The sequence below is a fragment of the Aquarana catesbeiana genome, linkage group LG09 (assembly GCF_042186555.1).
Source record: "Aquarana catesbeiana isolate 2022-GZ linkage group LG09, ASM4218655v1, whole genome shotgun sequence".
NCBI lineage: Eukaryota > Metazoa > Chordata > Amphibia > Anura > Ranidae > Aquarana > Aquarana catesbeiana.
This window is the reverse complement of record NC_133332.1, coordinates 203167001-203182228: the sequence shown is the minus strand read 5'-3', so window position 1 is coordinate 203182228 and position 15228 is coordinate 203167001.

Below are 15228 nucleotides of genomic sequence, written 5' to 3'. Positions count from 1 at the left end.
CCTCAAACAGAAGGTGGAGGAGCGCACAGTCTCTGACATCCACCAGCTCTGTGTTGTCATCATGAAGGAGTGGAAGAGGACTCCAGTGGCAACCTGTGAAGCTCTGGTGAGCTCCATGCCCAAGAGGATTAAGGCAGTGCTGGAAAATAATGGTGGCCACACAAAATATTGACACTTTTGGCCCAATTTGGACATTTTCACTTTAGGTTGTACTCACTTTTGTTGCCGGCGGTTTAGACATTAATGGCAGTGTGTTGAGTTATTTTGAGGGGACTGCAAATTTACACTGTTATACAAGCTGTACACTCACTACTTTATATTGTAGCAAAGTGTAATTTCTTTAGTGTTGTCACGTAAAAAGATATAATAAAATATTTATAAAAATGTGAGGGGTGTACTCACTTTTGTGAGATATTGTATATGGACAATGTTCAGGCTAAACATGCTTTGCAGGACTACACAAACCTCAGCACAATAACTAAAAACATAATTAAACACTGCTATTACATATGCTTTTGTACACACTAAAAATAGAGAGTTTACACTTTATCTGGGCCTAACCTAAAGAAGAACTTTATTAACCACTTGACGACCGCCTCACGCTGATATACGTCAGCAGAATGGCACGGGCAGGCAAAATCACGTACCTGGTACGTGATTGCCTTCCCGCGGGCGGGGGGTCCGATCGGACCCCCCCGGTGCCTGAGGCGGTCGCCTTTGGTCTGGCAGCGATCAGAGATGAGGGGGAGGCCATCCGATCGTGGCCCCCCCCTCGCGATCGCTCCCAGCCAATGAGATGCTTCCCCTGCCTCTGTGTAGTACACAGAGGCAGAGGATGTGATGTCATCTCTCCTCGGCTCGGCAGTTTCAGTTCCGGCGCCGAGGAGAGAAGACTGAAATGTGAGTGCACAACACACACACATCACAGTAGAACATGCCAGGCACACATAACACCCCCCTTTACCCCCCGATCACCCCCTAATCACCCCCCCCCCCCGTCACACTGACACCAAGCAGTTTTTTTTTTTCTGATTACTGCATTGGTGTCAGTTTGTGACAGTTACTGTGTTAGGGCAGTTAGTATTAGCCCCCTGTAGGTCTAGGGTACCCCCCTAACCCTCCCTAATAAAGTTTTAACCCCTTGATCATCCCCCTGTCGCCAGTGTCGCTAAGCGATAATTTTTCTGATCGCTGTATTAGTGTCACTGGTGACGCTAGTTAGGGACGTAAATATTTAGGTTCAACGTCAGCGTTTTATAGCGACAGGGACCCCCATATACTATCTTATCAATGTTTTAACCCCTTGATTGCCCCCTAGTTAACCCTTTCACCACTGATCACCCACTGGAGGGTATAACGGTTACGGGTGACGTTGGTTAGTTCGTTTATTTTTTATAGTGTCAGGGCACCCGTCGTTTGTTACCGAATAAAGGTTTAGCCCCCTGATCGCCCGGCGGTGATATGCGTCGCCCCAGGCAGCGTCAGATTAGCGCCAGTACCGCTAACACCCACGCACGCAGCATACGCCTCCCTTAGTGGTATAGTATCTGAACGCATCAATATCTGATCCGATCAGATCTATACTAGCGTCCCCAGCAGTTTAGGGTTCCCAAAAATGCAGTGTTAGCGGGATCAGCCCAGATACCTGCTAGCACCTGCGTTTTGCCCCCTCCGCCCAGCCCAGCCCAGCCCAGCCCACTCAAGTGCAGTATCGATCGATCACTGTCACTTACAAAACACTAAACGCATAACTACAGCGTTCGCAGAGTCAGGCCTGATCCCTGTGATCGCTAACAGTTTTTTTGGTAGCATTTTGGTGAACTGATAAGCACCAGCCCCAAGCAGCGTCAGGTTAGCGCCAGTACCGCTAACACCCACGCACGCAGCGTACACCTCCCTTAGTGGTATAGTATCTGAACGGATCAATATCTGATCCGATCAGATCTATACTAGCGTCCCCAGCAGTTTAGGGTTCCCAAAAACGCAGCGTTAGCGGGATCAGCCCAGATACCTGCTAGCACCTGCGTTTTGCCCCTCCGCCCGGCCCAGCCCAGCCCACCCAAGTGCAGTATCGATCGATCACTGTCACTTACAAAACACTAAACGCATAACTGCAGCGTTCGCAGAGTCAGGCCTGATCCCTGCGATCGCTAACAGTTTTTTTTGGTAGCGTTTTGGTGAACTGGCAAGCACCAGTGGCCTAGTACACCCCGGTCGTAGTCAAACCAGCACTGTAGTAACACTTGGTGACGTGGCGAGTCCCATAAATGCAGTTCAAGCTGGTGAGGTGGCAAGCACAAGTAGTGTCCCGCTGCCACCAAGAAGAAGACAAACACAGGCTCGTCGTGCCCATAATGCCCTTCCTCCTGCATTCGCCAATCCTAATTGGGAACCCACCACTTCTGCAGCGCCCGTACTTCCCCCATTCACATCCCCAACCAAATGCAGTCGGCTGCATGAGAATGAGAGGCATTTTCTTTATGTCCTCCCGAGTACCCCTACCCAACGAACCCCCCCAAAAAAAATGTTGTATCTGCAGCAAGCGCTGATATAGGCGTGACACCCGCTATTATTGTCCCTCCTGTCCTGACAATCCTGGTCTTTGCATTGGTGAATGTTTTGAACGCTACCATTCACTAGTTGAGTATTAGCGTAGGGTACAGCATTGCACAGACTAGGCACACTTTCACAGGGTCTTCCAAGATGCCATCGCATTTTGAGAGACCCGAACCTGGAACCAGTTACAGTTATAAAAGTTAGTTACAAAAAAAAGTGTAAAAAAAATATATATATATATATATATATATATATATATATATATATATATAAAATAAAAAAAAATAGTTGTCGTTTTATTGTTCTCTCTCTCTCTATTCTCTCTCTATTGTTCTGCTCTTTTTTACTGTATTCTATTCTGCAATGTTTTATTGTTATTATGTTTTATCATGTTTGCTTTTCAGGTATGCAATTTTTTATACTTTACCGTTTACTGTGTTTTATTGTTAACCATTTTTTTGTCTTCAGGTACGCCATTCACGACTTGGAGTGGTTATACCAGAATGATGCCTGCAGGTTTAGGTATCATCTTGGTATCATTCTTTTCAGACAGCGGTCGGCTTCTTATGTAAAAGCAATCCTAGTGGCTAATTAGCCTCTAGACTGCTTTTACAAGCAGTGGGAGGGAATGCCCCCCCCCCCCACCGTCTTCCGTGTTTTTCTCTGGCTCTCCTGTCTCAACAGGGAACCTGAGAATGCACCTGGTGATTCAGCCAGCTGACCATAGAGCTGATCAGAGACCAGAGTGGCTCCAAACATCTCTATGGCCTAAGAAACTGGAAGCTACGAGCATTTCATGACTTAGATTTCGCCGGATGTAAACAGCCCCATTGGGAAATTGGGAAAGCATTTTATCACACCGATCTTGGTGTGGTCAGATGCTTTGAGGGCAGAGGAGAGATCTAGGGTCTAATAGACCCCAATTTTTTCAAAAAAGAGTACCTGTCACTATCTATTGCTATCATAGGGGATATTTACATTCCCTGAGATAACAATAAAAATGATTAAAAAAGAAAAAAATAAAAGGAACAGTTTAAAAATAAGATAAAAAAGCCAAAAAATAATAAGGAAAAAAAAAAAAGGACCCCTGTCCCCCCCTGCTGTCGCGCAAAGGCGAACGCAAGCGTCGGTCTGGCGTCAAACGTAAACAGCAATTGCACCATGCATGTGAGGTGTCACCGCGAACGTCAGATCGAGGGCAGTAATTTTAGCAGTAGACCTCCTCTGTAAATCTAAAGTGGTAACCTGTAAAGGCTTTTAAAGGTTTTTAAAAATGTATTTAGTTTGTCGCCACTGCACGTTTGTGCGCAATTTTAAAGCATGTCATGTTTGGTATCCATGTACTCGGCCTAAGATCATCTTTTTTATTTCATCAAACATTTGGGCAATATAGTGTGTTTTAGTGCATTAAAATTTTAAAAAGTGTGTTTTTTTTCCCCAAAAAATGCGTTTGAAAAATCGCTGCACAAATAAAAATGAAACACCCACTATTTTAATCTGTAGGGCATTTGCTTTAAAAAAATATATAATGTTTGGGGGTTCAAAGTAATTTTCTTGCAAAAAAAAAATAATTTTTTCATGTAAACAAAAAGTGTCAGAAAGGGCTTTGTCTTCAAGTGGTTAGTAGAGTGGGTGATGTGTGACATAAGCCTCTAAATGTTGTGCATAAAATGCCAGGACAGTTCAAAACCCCCCCAAATGACCCCATACTTTGGAAAGTAGACACCCCAAGCTATTTTCTGAGAGTCATGTTGAGTCCATGGAATATTTTATATTGTGACACAAGTTGCGGGAAAGAGACAGTTTTTTTTTTTTTTTTTGCACAAAGTTGTCACTAAATGATATATTGCTCAAACATGCCATGGGAATATGTGAAATCACACCCCAAAATACATTCTGTTGCTTCTCCTGAGTACGGGGATACCACATGTGTGAGACTTTTTGGGAGCCTAGCCGCGTACGGGACCCCGAAAACCAAGCACCGCCTTCAGGCTTTCTAAGGGCGTACATTTTTTATTTCACTCTTCACTGCCTATCACAGTTTGGTAGGCCATGGAATGCCCAGGTGGCACAAACCCCCCCAAATGACCCCATTTTGGAAAGTAGACACCCCAAGCTATTTGCTGAGAGGTATAGTGAGTATTTTGCAGACCTCACTTTTTGTCACAAAGTTTTGAAAATTGAAAAAAGAAAAAAAAATGTTTTTTCTTGTCTTTCTTCATTTTCAAAAACAAATGAGAGCTGCAAAATACTCACCATGCCTCTCAGCAAATAGCTTGGGGTGTCTACTTTCCAAAATGGGGTCATTTGGGGGGGGGTTGTGCCACCTGGGCATTCCATGGCCTCCGAAACTGTGATAGGCAGTGAAGAGTGAAATCAAAAATTTACACCCTTAGAAATCCTGAAGGCGGTGATTGGTTTTCGGGGTCCCGTACGCAGCTAGGCTCCCAAAAAGTCCCACACATGTGGTATCCCTATACTCAGGAGAAGCAGCTAAATGTATTTTGGGGTGCAATTCCACATATGCCCATGGCATATTCAATGGGTTCAACATGCCTCTCAGCAATTTCCTTGAGGTGTCTACTTTCCAAAATGGGGTCATTTGGGGGGGTTTTGTACTGCCCTGCCATTTTAGCACCTCAAGAAATGACATAGGCAGTCATAAACTAAAAGTTGTGTAAATTACAGAAAATGTACCCTAGTTTGTAGACGCTATAACTTTTGCGCAAACCAATAAATATACGCTTATTGACATTTTTTTTTACCAAAGACATGTGGCCGAATACATTTTGGCCTAAACGTATGACTAAAATTGAGTTTATTGGATTTTTTTTTATAACAAACAGTAGAAAATATCATTTTTTTTTCAAAATTTTCGGTCTTTTTCCGTTTATAGCGCAAAAAATAAAAACGGCAGAGGTGATCAAATACCGTCAGAAGAAAGCTCTATTTGTGGGAAGAAAAGGACGCAAATTTCGTTTGGGTACAGCATTGCATGACTGCGCAATTAGCAGTTAAAGCGACGCAGTGCCAAATTGGAAAAAGTCCTCTGGTCCTTAAGCAGCATAATGGTCCGGTCCTTAAGTGGTTAAAATAGTAATTGACTGTTTAGCAACCAGAAACTGTTGAGATTCTTTATAAGCTTATGAACACTTTAATGAGACGTATGTAATGTATACCCGCAGGGGTCTCAAACTGGTGGCCCTCCAGCTGCTGCAGAGCTACAAGTCCCATCATGCCTATGCCTGAGGGAGTCATGTTTGTAACTGTCAGCCTTGCAATGCCTCATGGGACTTGTAGTTTCGCAACAGCTGGAGTGCCGCCAGTTTGAGACCCCTGATAGTGTATATAGAGTAGGGAGGGGCTGGATTTTCGACTCCAACATCGGCTTTTCGTTTGTTCGTAGAACAAACAAATAGGGCGCTCACAGGAAGTTCGCCGGCTCCGGAGCGCCCCATAATGCACTGCAAGATCGCAGTGCATTGATAGCTGCTGATTGGCCAAAGCATGCACATGACCTGTATGTTTTAGCCAATCACAGTGCGATGTGCTAAGTCCACACCCCACACTATAAGGCTGCTGCTTACATGGCGGCCCTATATAGTGATTGAATGGAGATTAGGCAGGTAGTTAGTGTAGTGTGCAGTCAGTCAGTGTACTATATATATATATATATATATATATATATATATATATATATATATATATATTTCAAAGTATATAGTGCAGTTTGTGTAGTATATATAATTCAGTTCAGAGTATATAGTGTAGTCTGTATAGTATATATAATACAGTAGTTCAGAGTATATAGTGTAGCATATATAATACAGTTCAGAGTATATAGTGCAGTCTGTATAGTGTATATATAATACAGTTCAGTGTATATAGTGCAGTCTGTGTAGTAAATATAATACAGTTCAGTGTATATAGTGCAGTCTGTGTAGTATATATAATACAGGTCAAAGTATATAGTGCAGTCAGTATAGTATATATAATACAGTTCAGTGTATATAGTGCAGTCCGTGTAGGAAAAATAATACAGTTCAGTGTATATAGTGCAGTCAGTATAGTATATATAATACAGTTCAGAGTATATAGTGCAGTCAGTATAGTATATAGTGAAGCCCATATAGTAAATATAATACAGTTCAGAGTATATAGTGCAGTCCGTGTAGTATATATAATACAGTTCAGAGTATAAAGTGCAGTCCATATAGTATATATAATACAGTTCAGAGTATATGGTGCAGTCCGTGTAGTATATATAATACAATTTGGAGTATATAGTGCAGTCAATATATTATATACTGTATGTGACAGACCTAGCCGGGACAGAGGCTGTTGGAGAGGACTGAATGCAAGCCTGTTGCCTTTTGATTATGGGCCCTAGCATTTGGGGGAATGGTGCTCTCTGTGAGCTGTATGCCTGGGGACCCTGGGGTTGGTGTTACTTTGGATTCAGCTCCATGTCCCCCCCAAAACACACAGACTCTGGGAACCCTTTATATGCCATATTAGAATGATAAGACTGAATTATACTGTTGGGACACATCCTATGAGGAGATGCTGGTGTCATCAACTCCAACTACCTGTGTTTATGTTAATTGAATGAGCTGATCACATTGTCCTCTATACAATGTAGGAGACGGGACGACTCCTATTGGAGTTGCTGCTATTGTGAGAAGGTGTCCTGTGATAATTAACTCAGTCTGGGCAAAAGGTCATGTCTCAATCACCTAGGCTGTATAAAGGATTAGTTAATTAGCTCATGTTAATTAGGTTAATTAGGTTACGTTTGTATTGTTAGAGTAATATTTTCTCCTGTATATAAGACTGTATTCTGGTTCTGAATAAAGTGAGTTCATGTTAGCAACAAGCAAGTGTCACCTTGTTTTGTGCTCAGAGAGGTTGGGATATCTGTATACAGACTGGGAGGAAGTGGTGTATGACGGAAGCACTCAAGCGGAGTGTGGGACGTTCGGTGACATTGGTGGCAAGCAGCGGGAAAACTTCCTGCAGTCTGGGACATCCAAACTTCCATCTGGATCCAAGGTCCAGATAGCAGGAGAGGAGAGGTACAGATACCAGCCGCCATGGATGAGGAATTCAGAAGGAGGTTGCGAGAGATGCAGATACAGCACAGAGGACCAGTATCAGAGCAGGTCCTGCTGGGATGGTGTGATTCTATTCGCCGCAAACTCTGGAAGGAAGCGCTAGCCCGTGAGCAGTGACACCAGGGAAAAGTTCTCCCCTCCATCGAGGAAAGGTACTGGTCGCAGTACGGACTGCGGGTGCGGTTTTTGGGAGAAAAACCACACAAGAAGCAGACAGCTGAATTAAGCAGGCTGGTCTGGGCAGAGATAAAGCTGGATGAGAGCTACAGAGCCCTCCGGTGGCATGTATCCCAAGCATGTCCCTGGATAGCGGATGACAGCCCAACGGAAGGCTTAAGCTACGGCGGCTTGGGACTGTTGTATGTGAAGCTGACAGGGGACTCTAACTTTGGGAGTGATTTGGAGTGGCGGGTGGACGAAATCATGGATTTCAGAGAAGGGCTACTGAACATTTCGGAAGTGCACTGGGCACAGGAAGATTTGGAGTTTCTGGCCATTCAGGAATGGGAGCTAGAGATCGCCTACAGACGGCTGCTAGACATTGCTCAGTGCCAGGGCTGGGCTCCCTTTGCCTGGGACTATCAGGAAATACCAGCTGACAACCCTGAAATCCTGGCTGAAGAGTCGGCAATGTGGCAGAGCAATGGTGTGCTTTGCCAACCTGCCCCCGCAGCTATGGAGGCGGAGGTCTTATGGCGGATGCAGCAAGTGCTGACTGACCTTGATGATCCTGTTTCTGCATGGGATGATCTTGGATGGAGGAATGTGCCTGTCCAGCAGCATGCCAGAGAATCTGCAGTGGAAAATCTGGAGATTGCCATCCCCAAACGTGAAGTGCTGACAACAGGGCAGAGCTCTGCTAACCTCTGCCCAGCACTGATAGCATCTTCTGGATTCCATGGACAGGAGATGGTGAACCTCCATCCCCAGACACCAGTTGCAGAGACAGGGGATTTGATAGACTTTTCTGCTGAGGAAGAACCATCGGGTGAGCCCCCAGCAGAAGAGTTGGGATTAGGGCCAAACTTCATTGCACTCTGCTCAGCACTGATGGCATCTTCTGAGTTCCACGGACAGGAGATGGTGAACCTCTATCCCCAGACATCAGTTGCAGAGACATGGGATTTGATAGACTTTTCTGCTGAGGAAGAACAACCTGATGAGCCTCCAGAAGAAGAGCTGCTATCAGGGCCAAAGTTCATTGTGCTCTGCCCAGCACCAACAGTGGCTTCGGCCTTCTTGAGAGAAGAGGTAGTCGGCCTTTCTCCCACAACACTGACAGGAACATGTGATTTTCTGCCAGCAGCATCTATGGAGTTACAACAAACTTCTCCAGCTGAAGATCTGGTAACTGAACAGAGGGTCCAAGACCTTTGTCCCACACTTTTAGCAATTCCAGAGACTGAGGATTTGATAGACGTTTCTGTAGAGGAGGAACCACCTAGCAAATCCCCAGCAGAAGTGCTGGCAACCGGACAGAGGGTCCAAGACCTCTGCCCCACACCTGCAGCAATTGTGGAGGCCCAAGTTGAGGAGGTGGCAGTCTATCGCGATCTGCAGATCAGGATCCAAGGAGAGAATGCAGTCATTACCTCACAACTGCAGCTTGATCTGGTGTCGGTGGATGGGGCTTCAGTTCCCACCTGTATACCCCAGGGATGCTGGGCAGTCGGCCCAGATCCCCAACAGCAGGATGGAGTGAGCTCAGTCCCCCTGTCTTCTCTCCAGTGGCAGAAAGGACTCCAGGGAGAAGGGCCAGTCCAGGCCTCTCCCCAGTGGCAGATATGTTCTCTGAGAGAGGCAGAGGTTGGCTGGGTGAGTAATACTCTGTTTGGAATAATTTATTTGGGGTACTGTGTGGGTACAGGCAGTAGAGGACTGGAACTACTGACTAACTTCGGAGTCAACCCGTCTGGGGTCTCCTCCTGTGTTAGTCTCCTGCCGAAAGGGGAGAAATGTGACAGACCTAGCCGGGACAGAGGCTGTTGGAGAGGACTGAATGCAAGCCTGTTGCCTTTTGATTATGGGCCCTAGCATTTGGGGGAATGGTGCTCTCTGTAAGCTGTATGCCTGGGGACCCTGGGGTTGGTGTTACTTTGGATTCAGCTCCATGTCCCCCCAAAACACACAGACTCTGGGAACCCTTTATATGCCATATTAGAATGATAAGACTGAATTATACTGTTGGGACACATCCTATGAGGAGATGCTGGTGTCATCAACTCCAACTACCTGTGTTTATGTTAATTGAATGAGCTGATCACATTGTCCTCTATACAATGTAGGAGACGGGACGACTCCTATTGGAGCTGCTGCTATTGTGAGAAGGTGTCCTGTGATAATTAACTCAGTCTGGGCAAAAGGTCATGTCTCAATCACCTAGGCTGTATAAAGGATTAGTTAATTAGCTCATGTTAATTAGGTTACGTTTGTATTGTTAGAGTAATATTTTCTCCTGTATATAAGACTGTATTCTGGTTCTGAATAAAGTGAGTTCATGTTAGCAACAAGCAAGTGTCGCCTTGTTTTGTGCTCAGAGAGGTTGGGATATCTATATACAGACTGGGAGGAAGTGGTATATGACGGAAGCACTCAAGCGGAGTGTGGGACGTTCCGTGACACTGTATAATACAGTTCATTACTACATGCACTTCATTACTATATGCAATAACTTGCATATAAGCCTTTAAAATGAGGACTTTTGATTTTTCGTGTTTGTGTCCCATAGACTTTAATAGGGTTCGTATGTTCGCTAGAACTTTTTGCCTGTTCGTGGTGTTCTGGTGCGAACCGAACCAGGGGGTGTTCGGCCCATCCCTAATATAGAGCAGGATTCTGTAATGCAGAGTGCAGGGGTCAAGAGTTTGTAACGCACAGACAGTCAGTGCTGGGTTTAAAAGTATATAACACACAGATAATTGGGGTCAGGGCTAAGCAATGCACAGTAGGGTTCAGGAGTACAAAAGGAAAAGAGTGAGTCAGAGGTGTGTAACACACGGTGTAGAGGACAGAGAATGCAAAATTCCCCTGCAAGCAATACTCTCTCCCAGTGTAAATTCCCATCCCTCCCCCTCCAAAAAAAAACCTGTAATAATTTGCACACTTACCCCTCCCAGTACAAAACTTTGGTCCCTGCTGTCCCATTCTGGACCCCCCAATCCCCCCACTCCTACCACAAATCGTCTTCCCCCCCAACACAAATCCTCCACCACCCCTCAAATCTCCCCTCTCTTAGCACAATTCCTCTTCCCCACTAAATTTCTCCCAAACACAAACCTCCTTCTTCCCCCAAATCCCCCCTCCTAGCACAAATCCTTTCCCCCCAAATCCCCCCTCCCAGCAGAAATCCCCCCCCCCACCTTCTAGCACAAATGCCACTTCCTCCCGAATCCCCCTTCTAGTACAAATCCTTTCCCCCCTGAATATCAACTCCTAGCACAAATCCCTCCCAGTCCACTTCTAAGCACAAATAATGCACCCCCCCAATTCTCAGCACAAATCCTTGCCCCCCGCAAATCCCCACTCGCCCCAGTCCCATCTCCCAGCACAAATCTTCTTCCCTCCCAAATCCCTCTTCTAGTACCACTCCTTCAGATCCCCTCCAGCACAAATCCTCTTATTCTTCAAATCACCCCAGCACAAATCTTCCCTTACCAAATTCCCCCTCCCAGCACAAAACCCCTTCTCCCCAAAAGGCCCCCTCCAGCATAAATACTCTCCCCCCAATCCCCCTCCCAGCATACCCCCCCAAATCAAACACCTCAGCATAAATCCTCTTCCCTACTAAGTTTCCCCCAAACACAAATCCCTCCTTTTAGCACAAATACTTTCCCTCCAAATCCTCCCTCCCAGCACAAATCCTCTCCCCCTTCTAGCACAAATGCCCCTTCCTCCCGAATCCCCCTTCTAGTACAAATCCTTTCCCCCCTGAATATCAACTCCTAGCACAAATCCCTCCCAGTCCACTTCTAAGCACAAATAATGCACCCCCCCCCAATTCTCAGCACAAATCCTTGCCCCCCCCCCGCAAATCCCCACTCGCCCCAGTCCCACCTCCCAGCACAAATCTTCTTCCCTCCCAAATCCCTCTTCTAGTACCCACTCCTTCAGATCCCCTCCAGCACAAATCCTCTTATTCTTCAAATCACCCCAGCACAAATCTTCCCTTACCAAATTCCCCCTCCCAGCACAAAACCCCTTCTCCCCAAAAGGCCCCCTCCAGCATAAATCCTCTCCCCCCAATCCCCCTCCCAGCATACCCCCCAAATCAACCACCTCAACATAAATCCTCTTCCCTACTAAGTTTCCCCCAAACACAAATCCCTCCTTTTAGCACAAATACTTTCCCTCCAAATCCTCCCTCCCAGCACAAATCCTCTCCCCCTTCTAGCACAAATGCCCCTTCCTCCCGAATCCCCCTTCTAGTACAAATCCTCTCCTCCCTGAATCCCAACTTCTACCGTAAATCCATCCCAATCCCCTTCTAAGCACAAATAATGCAACCCCCCCCCCCAAAAAAAAAATTCTCCATCAGCACAAATCCTTGCTCTCGGCAAATCCTCCTCCTAGCACAAATCTACTCACCCCAATCCCACCTCCTAGCACAAATCCTCTTCCTACAAAATCTATGTTCTAGTACATATCCTTGCTTCTCCCAATCCCAACTGCTAGCACAAACTCTACCTGCATATTATGCTCCTCTTAGCACAATACCTCTCTCCCAAAATCCCCCTTCTAGTGCAAATCCCCCCTTTCAGCCAAAAAAGTTTCCCCCTTCTAGCACAGATCCCCCCCGCACTTACATAACCACCCAAATCGCCCACCAGCGACTATCCACTCCCCCCAACACAAATCCTGGTATTTCCCCTAATACCTCCCACCCAACAGAAATCCTCTCAACCGAGCAGTGGAGAGTGAAAAACAGTTTTTCTTTTGACTGCTGGTGCTGTATTTGCATTTTTAGGGTCTTTTGGGGTCTTACCTTGCATCTTCTTTAACACCTTTTCTGTCACTTTTTAAACAGCCTTTTTTTTTTCTTTCCTTCCTTCGGACTACTAATTAAGGTGAGTGGTTAATTGGTCACAGGTGCTTGAGGTCCTCTATATAACTTTCTGTAGAAATAATTCCTGAGCCTGCTCATCCTTGAGCTTGCCAACTTTTTGCTTGCTGGAACCAGGGCCATCTTTAATATTGATTGGACCCCGGGCAAACATTTTCTTGGGCCCCCCAATGCAATTTCGCTCTCCACCTGCTCTGATATATATATACACAATAAATAGCAGCTAGACTCAAAATCAGTTTACTGATACAGATCAGACAGCGATTGCGATTGGTTGCCAGAGGTTACATCATATCATTACCGCTTACTGACTGGTTGCTAGAGGTTACAGCACACATTACGGCTCACTGATTAGTTGCTAGAGGTTGCAGCACATTATTTCTGCTTATTGATTGGGTGCAAGAGATTACTGCACTTCATTACTGATTGGTCGCTAGTGGTTACAGGACATTATCTCCTCACTGCCTGCATACCATGGACTGGGGAGGTGAGGTGGCCCATTAATAGACAGAAAACTCCTAGGGATCCTAGAACTCCTGGGATCAGTGGCAGGGCTGGGGGGTGTGATCAATAGGAAAGCTGATTTTATTACCGACTACCAATATAAAGAGTGGTTTCAACACTGTCTACCAATAAAATAGGGGTTTACACTGACCACTAATGTAATATAAGCATTCACAGTAACCACCAATGTAAGGAGGGATTTACACTGACCACCAATGTAAGGAGGACATTCACACTGGCCACTAGTTTTACACCAAGCCCCAATGTAATGAGATTTACACTGACCACCTATGTAACTGAGACATTTAGCCTGCGTTCACATTTTTGTGTCGGGAAAGCGTACAAAAAAGCTTTCCTGACACCACAGAAACGTGCTGCCCTTTAGCAGATACACAGCAGTGCCATCAATTGTTAATGACACCCTCACACATCTGCTGACATGTGCTATGGCACCATGTGATTTTGAAAAAGCGTTAGGGATTTTTTTCTCTATTTCTAGCGAATAGAGCAGCCCATTGAAATTAATGGGCTGCCCTACACATTACCTGCATTTTTATCCACCCTGTCAGTACACCTAAAACTCCTGCACCCCAAACCTCCCCCATTCTCTCCACTCAAACCCTCCACCCCTTTAACTCTACCTGCCTCCTATGTTTATCTTTGCACCCACCTTCCTTACCTCTATACATCCCCTCCTTGCTCACCTGTGCACCCAAACTAATTCCTTCTCTGCCTACCTCTGCACACCCCAAACTACCCACCAATTTGCTTACCGTTGCAGAACAGGCTGATGTTAGGCTTAATGACCACAGTTGCAGGTAGGACTTTCAAGCATGCCCCTTTGTCTCCACAGTGGGCAGCATTCAGTATAGGTGATGGTGGATATGACCTCAGGGCGGTATGATATACATATGAATGCCGTCTTTATTTACATATCAATGCCGCCGCCTGCGGATATTTACATATCAATGCCGGTTATTTACTGTATATATAAACACAGTGTCTGCAGGTGAGTCATCTGTACACAACAATAGGGCAGAGCTAGGCAGAATTAGTAGCAGCACTTCACACTGAGATATCGGGACACAGCACAGGACTAAAACTTTAAGGGACGGGGGAATTTAAACCAGGATAGTTTGCCAGTATGAGCTAGCTGGCTTTGGGCCCCGCAACAATGACAGGGCCCAGGGCAGCTGCCCCTTTTGCCCTGTCTTAAAGATGGCCCTGGCTGGAACCAAGTGGAACTAGACTAAAGCCTCGTACACACGATTGGATTTTCCGACGGGAATAGTATGAGGACAGGCTGTTGGCAGAAAATCCGACCGTTTGTACACTCCATCGGACAATTGTGGTCGGATATTCCGCGGACAAATGTTTGATGGCAGGCTTTAAAATTTTCCATGGACAAATGTCTGTTGTCGGATTTTCCGAGCATGTGTACACAAGTCCGTCGGACAAAAGTTCAAAGTACAAAACATGCATGCTCGGAGGCAAGGACGAGCTGGAAGTGGTCGGTCTTGTAAACTAGCATTCATAATGGAGAATTAACATTCGTGACGTGGCAAATTATGAAATCTCGAAATGCAGCGCACATTCTCTTCTCCTTTATTTAATGGGAGAATAATGAAGCTACTTTGCTGGTGATACTGATGGAGTTATGGCAAACAAATTTTCAAAGGCTTTTTTTTCTAGTGATATCAAGAATAATATTATTATGCTTGTTATTTTATTTTATTTATTTTTTTGATGCAAGTTACCACAACACCATTATCCTGTAGTTTTTAAGATCAAAGATACAACTATGTTGGTGTCCCTTGTTAATTTTACATTGTATTTTTTAAAATGTAACTGCCTACTTGCAAACAGTCATTTGAAGCAAAACACATAGCCAAGTACAGGGGGTCCCCTACTTACAAACATCCGACTTACAAACGACTCGTACTTACAAACGGAGGGAGACAACAGGAAGTGAGAGGAAATCTACCCCTAGGAAGG